The following is an 11,976-nucleotide window of genomic DNA, read 5'->3' as shown; positions in this document are numbered from 1 at the left end:
GGGCCTCAGCACTTGAGGGGAATAGCAGCCCAGCATCCTGGCCCAGCGGCCGAGATGCGTCCTCCAACTCGTGCCGGGGTTCCGGGGTGCGGGTCCGGCGATGCATCTAACTCGCACCGGACGTCCCTCGCTCCGTTCCTGGACCTGTAAAGACGCCAGCAGGTAGAGACCGATCTTCCGAGAAGAGGCGCGCTTGGTTTTTAAAGGCAGCGGTGATGAGGCTCTTTATTGGGATCACACAAGTTGGGGCAACGATGATCCACGGGAAGGGCGTGTCATTCCGTCACAGCTGGTATAATAAATTGTGTTTCTTTACCTCAGATTATGCTATAAATGCAATTATACCACCTTGTATAGCTAATACGCATGCATGTTCTCGAGTTGATTGACAGGTGATTTCTGTATCTAAAAGATGATTGGCTATTTTACCTGTAAGGCGGGCTGACCATTGGCTGCCATTGGGTGTTCCATTTTCTCCCGTTCATTTTAATAGAAGTGGCCCATCTGTGCTAAATAGTCTCTGTTTTGACAAGCAGGAAATGTTCATGGAATAATAACGTCACCAATGAACAGTCCTTGAAATGGTCTATAAACTAACCTTCCAAGAATGTTGCAGGGAGGTTTTTGTGGGACAACCTTAAAATATCATACATAAAGTTATCTAATGGTTATTTTTAGGCTTTATTTTTCGTTCACATTTTTCATCATCACATTTGATTATTTGAGGTTGACAGACAACAATTAATTAAATAAGTGATGTAGGCTAGCATTTAATTAAATGCAGAAAAAATTCAGGAATACCTTCCTACCTTAATATATTATCTTAATATCTAATTACCTTAGTCGCTGTCTGTTAGCTATACTGTATATGAACACGCATTTGATCTACACGTGCTTCATTCATCCACAGAAATGTGTGCTCTTGCGCAATTTAATTAACGGTCATTTAGATACAGACTCACTGACTGACATTCTTTCTATCGCTTTCCTCAAAAAATAAAAGTTAACTATAGGCTAAACGTTAATAATTTGATACAGATTTGACTTATAAAATCAAAAAGAATATGATGTGTAAGTTTAACCTTGTGGTTTTCTGTTTATTGGCTATAACTGAAGAGAAAGAGAGATGTTTCCACTAAACTGTACGGTAAGAAATTAATGTTAGCCTGGTTAAGGGTAATTAAATGGTTTATTGAATGTTTATTCAAATGTTTATTTGTTTATTTATTTATTTTTATGTCTGTCAATACATTTCTGATTTTAAAACCCTTGATTGTGTTGGAGTCATTGGCTATTTGTAATAATTTTCTTTAATATCTGCATATTAATGGTGCTGAGGAAGTTTTTAGGAAACTGAAAAACAAGGCACAGTTTTCTGTGTTGAGGAACAGAAGGGTTGCAGAAAGGATATACTATATAAATATTCCAAAATGTGTTGTGGCTGATTTTAATTATTATATAATAATTATAATTCATTATAATAAATAATGAATTTATAGATGGCTTGTCTGTTTATTGAGGTTGCAGCATGGTTGCAGAAAGGCTCTAGAAATTAGAGGTTAAGGGAATGTAGGGTAACCATTGTGCAAAACCATCTATTTCCGTAAGGACAATTTTCCTGGAAAACCAAAAACATACCTTAAAGCTCTGTTCTGGGATTGTTCTGGAAACCAAAAATTGTTAGTTGGGGAAACTTGCTAAATTAATAATAATAGGCTAATGATGATGATGATGATGATGATGTAAACTCACTCTCTTCATAAAGAGGCAATAGCATAATATTAGATTACTTTTAGCATGAATGTTAACAATCACATTGACTGGCTGCTGCATTATAAGTGAACATATGTGACTGGGCAAACAAAAGTAGCTGACTGTAAACGCGTTTTTACACGCTGTCGTTATCAGTAGCGCACAACAGCGCGCGTCTTAAATCATCAACAATCAGCAGATGTCCAGCCAGGTCTCCTAAGCAACCAAATTGGCCCGGTTGCTAGGGAGGGTAGAGTCACATGGGGTAACCTCCTCGTGATCGCTATAATGTGGTTCGTTGTCGGTGGGCCGCGTGGTGAGTTGAGCATGGTTGCCGCGGTGGATGGCGTGAAGCCTCCACACGCGCTATGTCTCCGTGGCAATGCGCTCAACAAGCCACGTGATAAGATGCACGGGTTGACGATCTCAGACATGGAGGCAACTGGGATTCGTCCTCTGCCACCCGGACTGAGTCGAATCACTACGCGACCACAAGGACTTAAAAGCACATTGGGAATTGGGCATTCCAAAAAACAAACAAAAAAAACAAAAAAACAATCAGCAGATGAAGTTTGTTTCCCACGAATGTAATTCTGGTCTTTACCACCTCTGTGCATGAAATAGTCTGTAAACACATTTTCATTGTAAACCATATGACATTTCAGATGCTCCGTTTCTCCGTCAAGAAAAAATGCTATGTTTTTATTATACAAAATTATGATAAAACAGCTATACACCTTCCACATGGAACCAATCTTTGACGAATGGGAAACAAAAAGTAGGAAAGCTAATTCTTAATTCTTTTCAAAGTGAAACTAGACCTGTTTGTTTAAGGACGACAAATGTATCTCACATCCGACTTCATATTTACAGTTACAGTGAGTCTTTACAGTGCATACAGTGACTTTTGGTTCACTTGGGGAAAATATATCTCTTTTACAAGGTAAAGCGTTTGGTGAAAACTGTTGTATAAATGCTTACTTGGTTGTTTTTTCCAAGAGCTTGTTTTGTCATTGTCAAGTTCACAGCACTCCTCTTAGTGGCGCTATAACGTGCATACTCGAGAAAATTGGGAGTGGAGTTTAAGAGGGCAATTCTAAATAAACAAATGCTGCTTCTTGCAGTTGAATTCTTTTTTTTATGTTAAATATGTAATATCTGATAATATATAGACATTATTCTGAATATATAGAGAATATTATATACAGAGAATATTATTCTGAGTTAAATATAAACTCATAATGATCATGGTGAGTGGGGGGCCAGTGGGGTGGCCAGTGTTTTCTAAGGAGGGGAGGGGTACGCCCCCCCCCCCTTGAAGGTGCCACTGGTCCTGACTGAATTCACAGTATTCAGCTGGGTTTGTTTGAGTCCTTATCCAGATTTTAGAAACAGTCCCTGATTAAAAGAAGATAGTTTCCCACAACCCAAAGATTATGAGCAAAATGATTAGTTTCTCCCCCCAAAAAAGTAAAGAATTAAATTTGTGCCGACAGCTTATTCATAAAGGTAAGCAATCATTAAAATTGCAAATCCTGGGAGGCATGGCTTTTATTGAATTGTACTTTTTCCATTGTGAGCTCATTTTAGTTCAGATTTAATAAAAACAATGAATTAGGAGATTAGCTACCTGTGCATGCTAGAGCCCAAATACACTAATCATGGAAAAACATTAAAACGCTAGATTATTAGTCAAGTAAATTGATAAGGTGGGGAGGAGAGAGAGAGAATGGGGGAAAATAAATCAGCTTGCCAGCGGTCTGCTAATCAACAGCTCCTTTCATTTTAAATCGCTGGATTATTTTTTTGAAAGGATAATAAAAAACGGAAAGGAAAGAAAGGGAAATATTGTGTATGCATTTGATTGCGTTACAGCCCTGAAAAGCCTGAACACTGTATCTAATGCACTGCCCTGCTAGGCACACTTTTCCTGAATGCCTCTCTCAAAGCCCAGTTGAATTGCTGTGACCTAGAGCAATTCTTGAACAAATAAGATTGCCTTTGTGTGTGCATTATTTTCTGTTGACATTTGCTAAGCACTTGGGCTGCTGGCCAGGGGAGACAGATGAGGGTCTAAAATGTGTCTGGATGTGCCGTGTCTTTAATGTTACCTTGGGAGCAGAAAAAAAGACAATGGTATTGCTGTCCTCAGCCATAGCGCAGAGCCCTGGTGTGTCAGAGGAGGGAATAGGTTATTTTATTTTCACTTTCTCTCATTTTACCCTCTTTTTTTCACCCCCTAGCTACAGTTTTTGAAAAGAGAGACAAAAAGCTCGGCAATCAACTGAAGGCTGCCCCTCTCACAGATTCTCATTTTGATCAGTTGGGTTTCATCTTTATGAATATGTTTATACATTTCGACCTGTCGGGAAACAACTGTTTTGTTGGCCACATGTCTCAATCGCATGCTTTTATGTTAACATTATAACATAATCAAACTTTTCCCCTAAAGACCATTTATAAAATTTGTCAAGGTTTCGTACAGCAAAATAGTCATAATTTAGTTGTACATAATCACTTCCTCCCTCTCACTGACCCTTATAATTGTTCTGTAAGTGACTTCTGTTGGGTCTCATCTTTATGAATATGTTTATACATTTCGATCTGTCGTCAATTTTGTGAGAGCGCTAATAATAAAGTGCAATTTTCGTGCTAATACAAAGCGCTAATGGGTGGGTGAGAGTGTTTGCGCTATCTGTGGGTGTATGCCCGCAAACTGTGGGTGTATTGTATATTAACGAAGTGGCACAAAGCGCAGTTCGCTATTTTCCTTAGAAATAGGTCTTTGCGCTAAGACATTTCAAAAGCACGTCTTGTCTCAGCGCAAAATCTGAATTCAGTTCCTACATTTGCAGTTTGGAGATTCCACCAGCAGGTGGTAAAAAGGTCCATGCCCAAACTCTGAAAATATTGTGGAACATCAAATTATGTCCATAACGATCACTGTTGTAGCCATTTTATGAAACAAATATTTATGAGATTTGTGTTAAACTACCTTTAGGTCATGGTTTATTTTTCAGTTATTATTATTATGTTTATATTTATAATTGTATTTATGATCTCATCATATTGGTATTTTTCCATCTGTTGTCGTAGAGTGATTTTTAAGTCACTGCAAAAGGGGCTGATTGAAGAAGGTGGAGAGAGTAAAATGTTTGGATTTGGTATGATTTGTTTGAACACTTCGTTATTTTGATATTGATATTTTCGTTTCAGGTAATTAATTTTTTCGAAAACAAAATTGACCTGTAGAAGTGAAGAGCGTTCCAATGCAATTACTGTTTATATTAGCCATGATTTGTGTAAGAAGATGAAAATGATTAATAGTACTTACATTCTCTATAATTTAACTAAGCGTAAATCCAAATCCTGATGAGAACCACATTTTTCAATGCGAATAAAAGGAGCGTATCACTGTCATAGAAATATGTGTGACATTGGAAGACGGTGCTGGAGAAAACCTTCAAAATGAAATTGCACTTGACCCAGCCCATAAGCGCTTTGCGTGTGAAATTTAGTCAAACCCACTTGTGTCTAGACTTGCTTGCATGAAAATACCAAAACTTCATGGCCATGCCCTTTTGACCTTGCTTGTATTACTTATGGCATACAGAGCTCTTAAAATAGGGCCCATAATGTTATAGCTTAACAATATTTTATATTTTATCAAATTTGTCAAGGTTTCTAGTACCAAACATTTCCCAATCTTGATTATATTATATTTTCCACCCTCTCACTGACCATTGCAATAAAATTGGTTGTATTTGCTACCATACATTTAAGGTTTATATATGTATAGGACCTCTTTATGATTCTTTATGATCACCTATCCTGCAAAAATTAGACCAGGAACATGTATTAAGAAATTCCTGTTTTTGCAGCTTTCAGTACCAAATTTGTTTAGCCAATAATTCACAGCACATTGTTTTTATTTTTACCTTGCATAGTTTTGTTCATGTTCCTGTCCATGTTGCGGTTTGCCTAATATGCTGAACTTCTAGCAAGTGACAGTTGAATTGGTGCCAATACCATAGAGTTTCATTAGACATGCACAGAGTTTGGTGCCAACAACATATGGGGAGGATATGGAAAGTGTTTTGCATTTCCTTATACATTAATAAGCCTATTTATTTTGCATCCCTAACTTATGCACGATTATATGGTTAATTGCATTTTATTATTTACACTTGGCATCATTTTTTCCTTCTATACATGACCCTATCAGAACAGACCAGTTGAGAACTGCTGCATTAAAGAGTCTCTACATAGTACATTTTGCTCTTTCATTTCCCCCCAAAAAATCCAGTTTTCCATTATATGGCCCCTTAAATACATTCTATATATATATATATATATATATATATATATATATATATATATATATATATATATACTGTATATATATATATATATATATATACTGTATATGTTGAACATAAAGCTGAATATAAACCACTGCACCGTTTCATGTTTTACATGCATATTTTCAAAGATACACACAGCCATGATCATAACAGATGAATTATCACTGATTTGGAAGAGTGCCTTTTCCTTTACAATGAGCAGAGGAAAGGAAAAGAGAGAGAGAGAAAGAGAGGGGGATATATTTATGTGAGTATGGCTTTATGTCCTCCCGAGGCTGCTCTGTGTGTCCCCTCTCTGTATTAATCATCTCCTTGCAGATCAGACTTCTGATAGGCCCACCATCCTTAGAGATCAGCCTTCATCTCACTGGCGAGTGTGTGTATATGTGTGTAAGCTCATCTGAGCCCCGTCAAAGCCCACTCCAGACCCTCTCCTAAGCAGAGACCCCTGCAATATCCCTAATCCTTTAGGCTAAGGATAATTTATGATCAAATAAAGAACAACGGGTCAAAACTAATGTCACATTATGATCTGTCACCCTGGTTTTATAAGAGAATGGACGGCGGCTCTGTGTGGTCCTCTGTGGCGTCAGTACCTGGCCGCTGCAGTACAGTAATTACCCCACTGTCACCGCAGTAAGTGGTATTAATGGCAGCCTTGTGCACTCTAGTCTGCGCCGAACATAGAGAATTGTGAGACGGGATTATTATGGGCGTCCAGCTGTGTGTGCCTTAATGTGCAGGTGTTTCTTGAGTGTTTGTTGTGCTTGTATGTGTGTGTTTTTTGTGGCCATGTGTGTGCCACAGGGCTGAGCAGTTTGAAGGTGTATACAGTGTTATGGTTGAAATGTGTCAATTGGTAGAGATTGTGCTACATATGTTGTGGTATACAGAGGTTCCAAATAGCATTTGGACAAGTGAAGCTAGTTCTTAGAAAATGTTTAGCAGCATTTGAACAAAGTGTCAGATGACACTTTGTTTGATTATTTGTTATCTACTAAAATGAAATTCACACATTTTAAATGTCCAAAAGTGTCCAAACCATTACTACACCTACATTTATTTTTATTTTTATGGGGCTCATTGTACATATCACTGCAGTTTCCTGGTGAAATGAACACTAAAGGTGCTACAACAACAATGATTTTTCCCTTTCACACAAATCACGAGTAAAACTGCACATTATCAGTTCAGAAAATACATACTTTTTGCCCTGTTCCTTACACAATGCTATCTTATGACATCTAGAGCCCTATTTTAAGGGTCCTAGTGCTAAGCACAAAATTGTGCTGTAAGTCATACACTCAAAGTCAATGGGCATGGCCAGAAAGTTTTGCTATTTTCATGCAAGCATGCGCTAAGTCTAAGTGAAAGTGGGTTTGGCGAAATTGCGCGTACAAAGCGCAAATGGGCTGGGTCATGTGCAATTCTTTTGTACATTAACTGCATCTCTGTCTATTTTTATGGCAGTGATATGCTTCTTTTTTACACATGTAAAATGTGGTACTTGTTAGGATTTGGATGTAGGCGCCATTACATTATAGAGAATGTATTATTAATCATTTTAATCTACTGACACACAACAAATCCTGGCTAGTATTAACAGTGATTGTATTGGAATGCAGTTCACTTCTACCAGTCGATTCTGATTTTGAAAATTACATTCATTTATTGAAATCAAAAAATTAAACAAAAAATATTTATAAATTCAAATTACACTTCAAACGAAACGAAAATATAATCAAAATAACGAAGTGGTAAAAAAAATTAAAAATGTTAAAAAAAAAATCCAAATCCAAACATTTTATTCTTTCCAACTTCTTCCACCGGCCCCTTTTGCAGTTTTTGCAGACTTAAAAATCACTCTATGACAACAGGTGGAAAAATACCAATACAAATGAGATCATAAATACAATTGTAAATATCAACATAATGATAATAACTGACAAATAAACCATGACCTAAGTTTAACACAAATCTCATAAATATATATAATATATATATATATATATATATATATATATATATATATATATATATATATATATATATATATATATATATATTTCATAAAAGGGCTACAACATAATTTGATGTTTTTTCAGAATTTGGGCATTAAATTTATTATCTCCAAATTGCAGTTGCAGGAACTGAGTTTAGACTGCGCTTAGAATAGTAGTCCTTAGCACAATTACCTATTTCTCAGAAAAATAGAAAATTACGCTTTACACGACACTTAATTAACATACAATACACCCACAATTTGCACGCATACACCCACAGGTAGCACAAATGTCTTGTAAGGCGATACATTTTTAAGTTTATATTACATAAACAACTACATTTATACAATTCAATTTTGGGTCCTGAAGAGCATGCAAGTCCACACGTCAGCTGAAGGTGTCATAGAAGCACCACAAAATGACGTGGGTCTCTCACTTTACTTTTGATGACATCAGTTAGATTTATTTATGTATTTATTTATTTTATTTTTTTATTTTTTTATTCCTTTTCCTCCTAATTTGGCATGCTCAATTCCCTAAACTCTCTAGTTCCACGCCGTGGCGCAGTTATTCGCCCCAGTCAGTGTGGCATAGTGCCCGTGCATCTTATCACGTGGTTTGCGGAGCATGTTACTGCAGAGACTTTAGTGTGTGTGGAGGCTCACACTATTCACCACAGCATCAATGCACAATTCACTACGCATCCCACCAAGAGCAAGAACCATCACAATGCAACCACAAGGAAGGTAACCCCCGTAACTCTACCCTCCCTAGCAACTGGCCAGTTGGTTGATTATGAAGCCTGGCTGAATAAAGGCTTAGGGTAGGGAGGTAGATTTTGTCGATTTTAAAACTTGATAGAGCATTAACCTTAAAAACCTCATCCATTTAGGAGAAAATTTAATTTGATTTTAGTGCCACACAGTGGACATTTCACCTCAGTATTGCCACGATACGTGTAAGGAGACAAGAAAAAGTGTCACCACATTTACATACTTTTCATGAGATCAGGCTGGCTGTAATTGCATGGCTATTAATACGCAGTACTATTTACATGTGAGAGCGAGTTGTTTTACCAAAGCAGAGTTTAGTTGTTTACGGTTGCCTCGCAACATTGCATTAACAATTTTTGATTGATGTCACAAGTGCGTGTATAACAGCTAATTTACAACGGCTTTTAATGTGGCTCATCCAATCCGTATATAGAGGCAGAACTATTTGTTGTAAAATACTAGTTTTAAAAAAACCCATGTCAGGATAAAATTAGTCCAGCTTTAAATAATTAAAAAAGCCTGAATTTAGATCCATTCTGTTGCGCCCTGTCTAGCTGCTGAACGTGTATTATGTAAACACCCCCTAAGAAACATATCTGATCGTGGTTTGTTGAACCAGCCTACCATAATTATACAAATTATACTGTGCTTCCTTAACTCTTGTGCGACCTTCGGGACATTTTTTTCTTTTTCATTTTTGTTTTTTTGATAATTTTGGCTGTGTTAATGCCAATGGCATAAATTTAGCCAAAGGTGTGTATTTTGGGGGGAATTTTGATATTTCAACCTCAGTTCCTATAATACATCTATAATACACTGTGTACACAAAATAGTTAAACCCAGGACCTTAAGGACAAAAATGTCCCCATTGAAACCCATTAAAACTGCAATATTTGATCCCAGTGCCATTTAAGCATAAAATCATGAATTCTATGATATTATGCTTTCATTCCGGAGCCCAGGCTTCAAAATTTTAATTTTGTATATTGAAGGAGCACCACCTGCAACTCAACCCAGCCAAGACTGAACTCCTTGTCTTTCCAGCCAACCCTGCTGTTGAACACAACATCACCGCGCAGCTGGGTGCAACTACAGTAACGCCTTCCAAATCAGTCAGAAATCTAGGGGTAACCATCGACAACAGACTAAATTTCACAGACCACATCTCAAAGACCGCAAGATCATGTAGATTTACACTCTACAATATCAGGAAGATAAGACCCTTCCTCTCTAAACATGCCACACAACTGCTTGTCCAGTCACTTGTCATAACTAGACTGGACTACTGTAACGCTCTCATTGCAGGCCTCCCTACATGTGCAACTAGACCCCTCCAAATGATCCAGAATGCAGCAGCACGTCTGGTCTTTAATGAACCAAAGAGAGCACATGTTACATCACTCCTTGTTTCTCTCCACTGGCTGCCGGTTGATGCACGTATCAAATTCAAGGCTCTGATGCTGGCATACAGAACAGTCACTGGGTCTGCTCCAGCAAACCTAAAATCATTTATGCAGAGCTACGCGCCCACTAGAAGCCTGCGGTCGGCTAAAGAACGTCGCCTTGTTGTACCAACACAAAGAGGCACCAAAACACTTTCCCGGACTTTCAGCTTCATCGTACCACGTTGGTGGAACGACCTTCCCAACTCCATCCGTGAAGCTGACTCACTCTCTGTCTTCAAAAAACGACTAAAAACACATCTTTTCCATGAGCACTTAACCAGACATTTAAAAAAAACAAAAATTCTGTTTTGAATACTATTATGATGCTAGTGATACTTTGTAATACAGCACTTTTCATACCACTGTCTCCTAAGATGATTCACTTATGTTTTCCTCTCTTGTAAGTCGCTTTAGATAAAAGTGTCTGCCAAATGAATAAATGTAAATGTAAATGTATATTTTCCACCAGATGGCGCCATTTTTCTCATGTTTAGCCAATGGAGCAAATACATGCTTTTTTCCTATTTTCTGTTTGCTTTATTATAGAGCACTGCAGGCCAGTTGAATAAATAAAGCTAAAATTGTGTGGGTGTTTTGGTATGGATGTCAGAGTGTGTTTTGTATCTGTGTACTGAGAAATCTGTGTGTGTGTAAAAAACAACAGTGGCATTATGTAAACAAACTGGTATTTAAAGGGTTAAAATCCTGAAAATGAATAAATATTTGGTAGTTATGACTGATGCTGGTTAAAAAATCGAAGTCAGTGGAAGTGGAAAATAGTATTAATATATAATCTTTTTATGGCAGTTTTTTGACGCAGACATTTTTGTCCTCTAAGGTACTTTTTTTTTTTTTTTTAATCTTGACACTGCACAAAAAATAATAATGCATCAAAATCAATGTTGTTGCTAATCATTGACATATCCCAGACTGTGATAATCCCCCCCCCCACAAAAAAAAAACAAAAAAAACAAAACAACAACAAAAAAATTCCCCTTAGCATTTATTATATGGAAAATAATTCTCTTTTTTTCTTTTTTTTTTTTTTTTCGTAAAAACAACAGTGGCATTGTATAAACAAACTGGCATTTAAAGGTTTAAAATCCTGAAAATGAATGAATATTTGGTAGTTATGATCAGAATTGATGTTGGTTAAAAAAAGAACTCACTGAAAGTGGAAAATAATATTAATATATAATATTATTATGGCAGTTTTTTGCCGCAGACATTTTTGTCCTCTTAAGGTCCTCTGAGTACATTTTTTAAATTGGCGCACAAGAGTTGACCGTTAAGTTGACCATTTGTTCAGGTAACTCACCAACTAAGTTGATTTAAACAAATATATAGTTTTGCACATCCATAATGCTGTTAACATGATATAAAATGACTTTTACCTTGATAATGGTAATACCACCCACCCCCAGCACAAACTGTGCATCTTTTTTTCCTGTTTCCGTATCTCATTTCATCCCTTTGCTTGCTGTGTTTTGTTCCTTATAACCCCCCACCCCCCCTTCTCTGCTCATTGTGAAGGAAAAAGCACTCTTCCAAATTACTGATACATCATGTGAAGTCATTAGTGTGGTGAATTTTTAAACAGCTGTGTGTTTGTAAAATGTGAAATAATGACTGTGAGCTA

This window comes from Myxocyprinus asiaticus, chromosome 41 (genome assembly GCF_019703515.2).
Source record: "Myxocyprinus asiaticus isolate MX2 ecotype Aquarium Trade chromosome 41, UBuf_Myxa_2, whole genome shotgun sequence".
Taxonomy (NCBI): Eukaryota; Metazoa; Chordata; class Actinopteri; order Cypriniformes; family Catostomidae; genus Myxocyprinus; species Myxocyprinus asiaticus.
Note: the sequence above shows the minus strand (reverse complement) of the source record.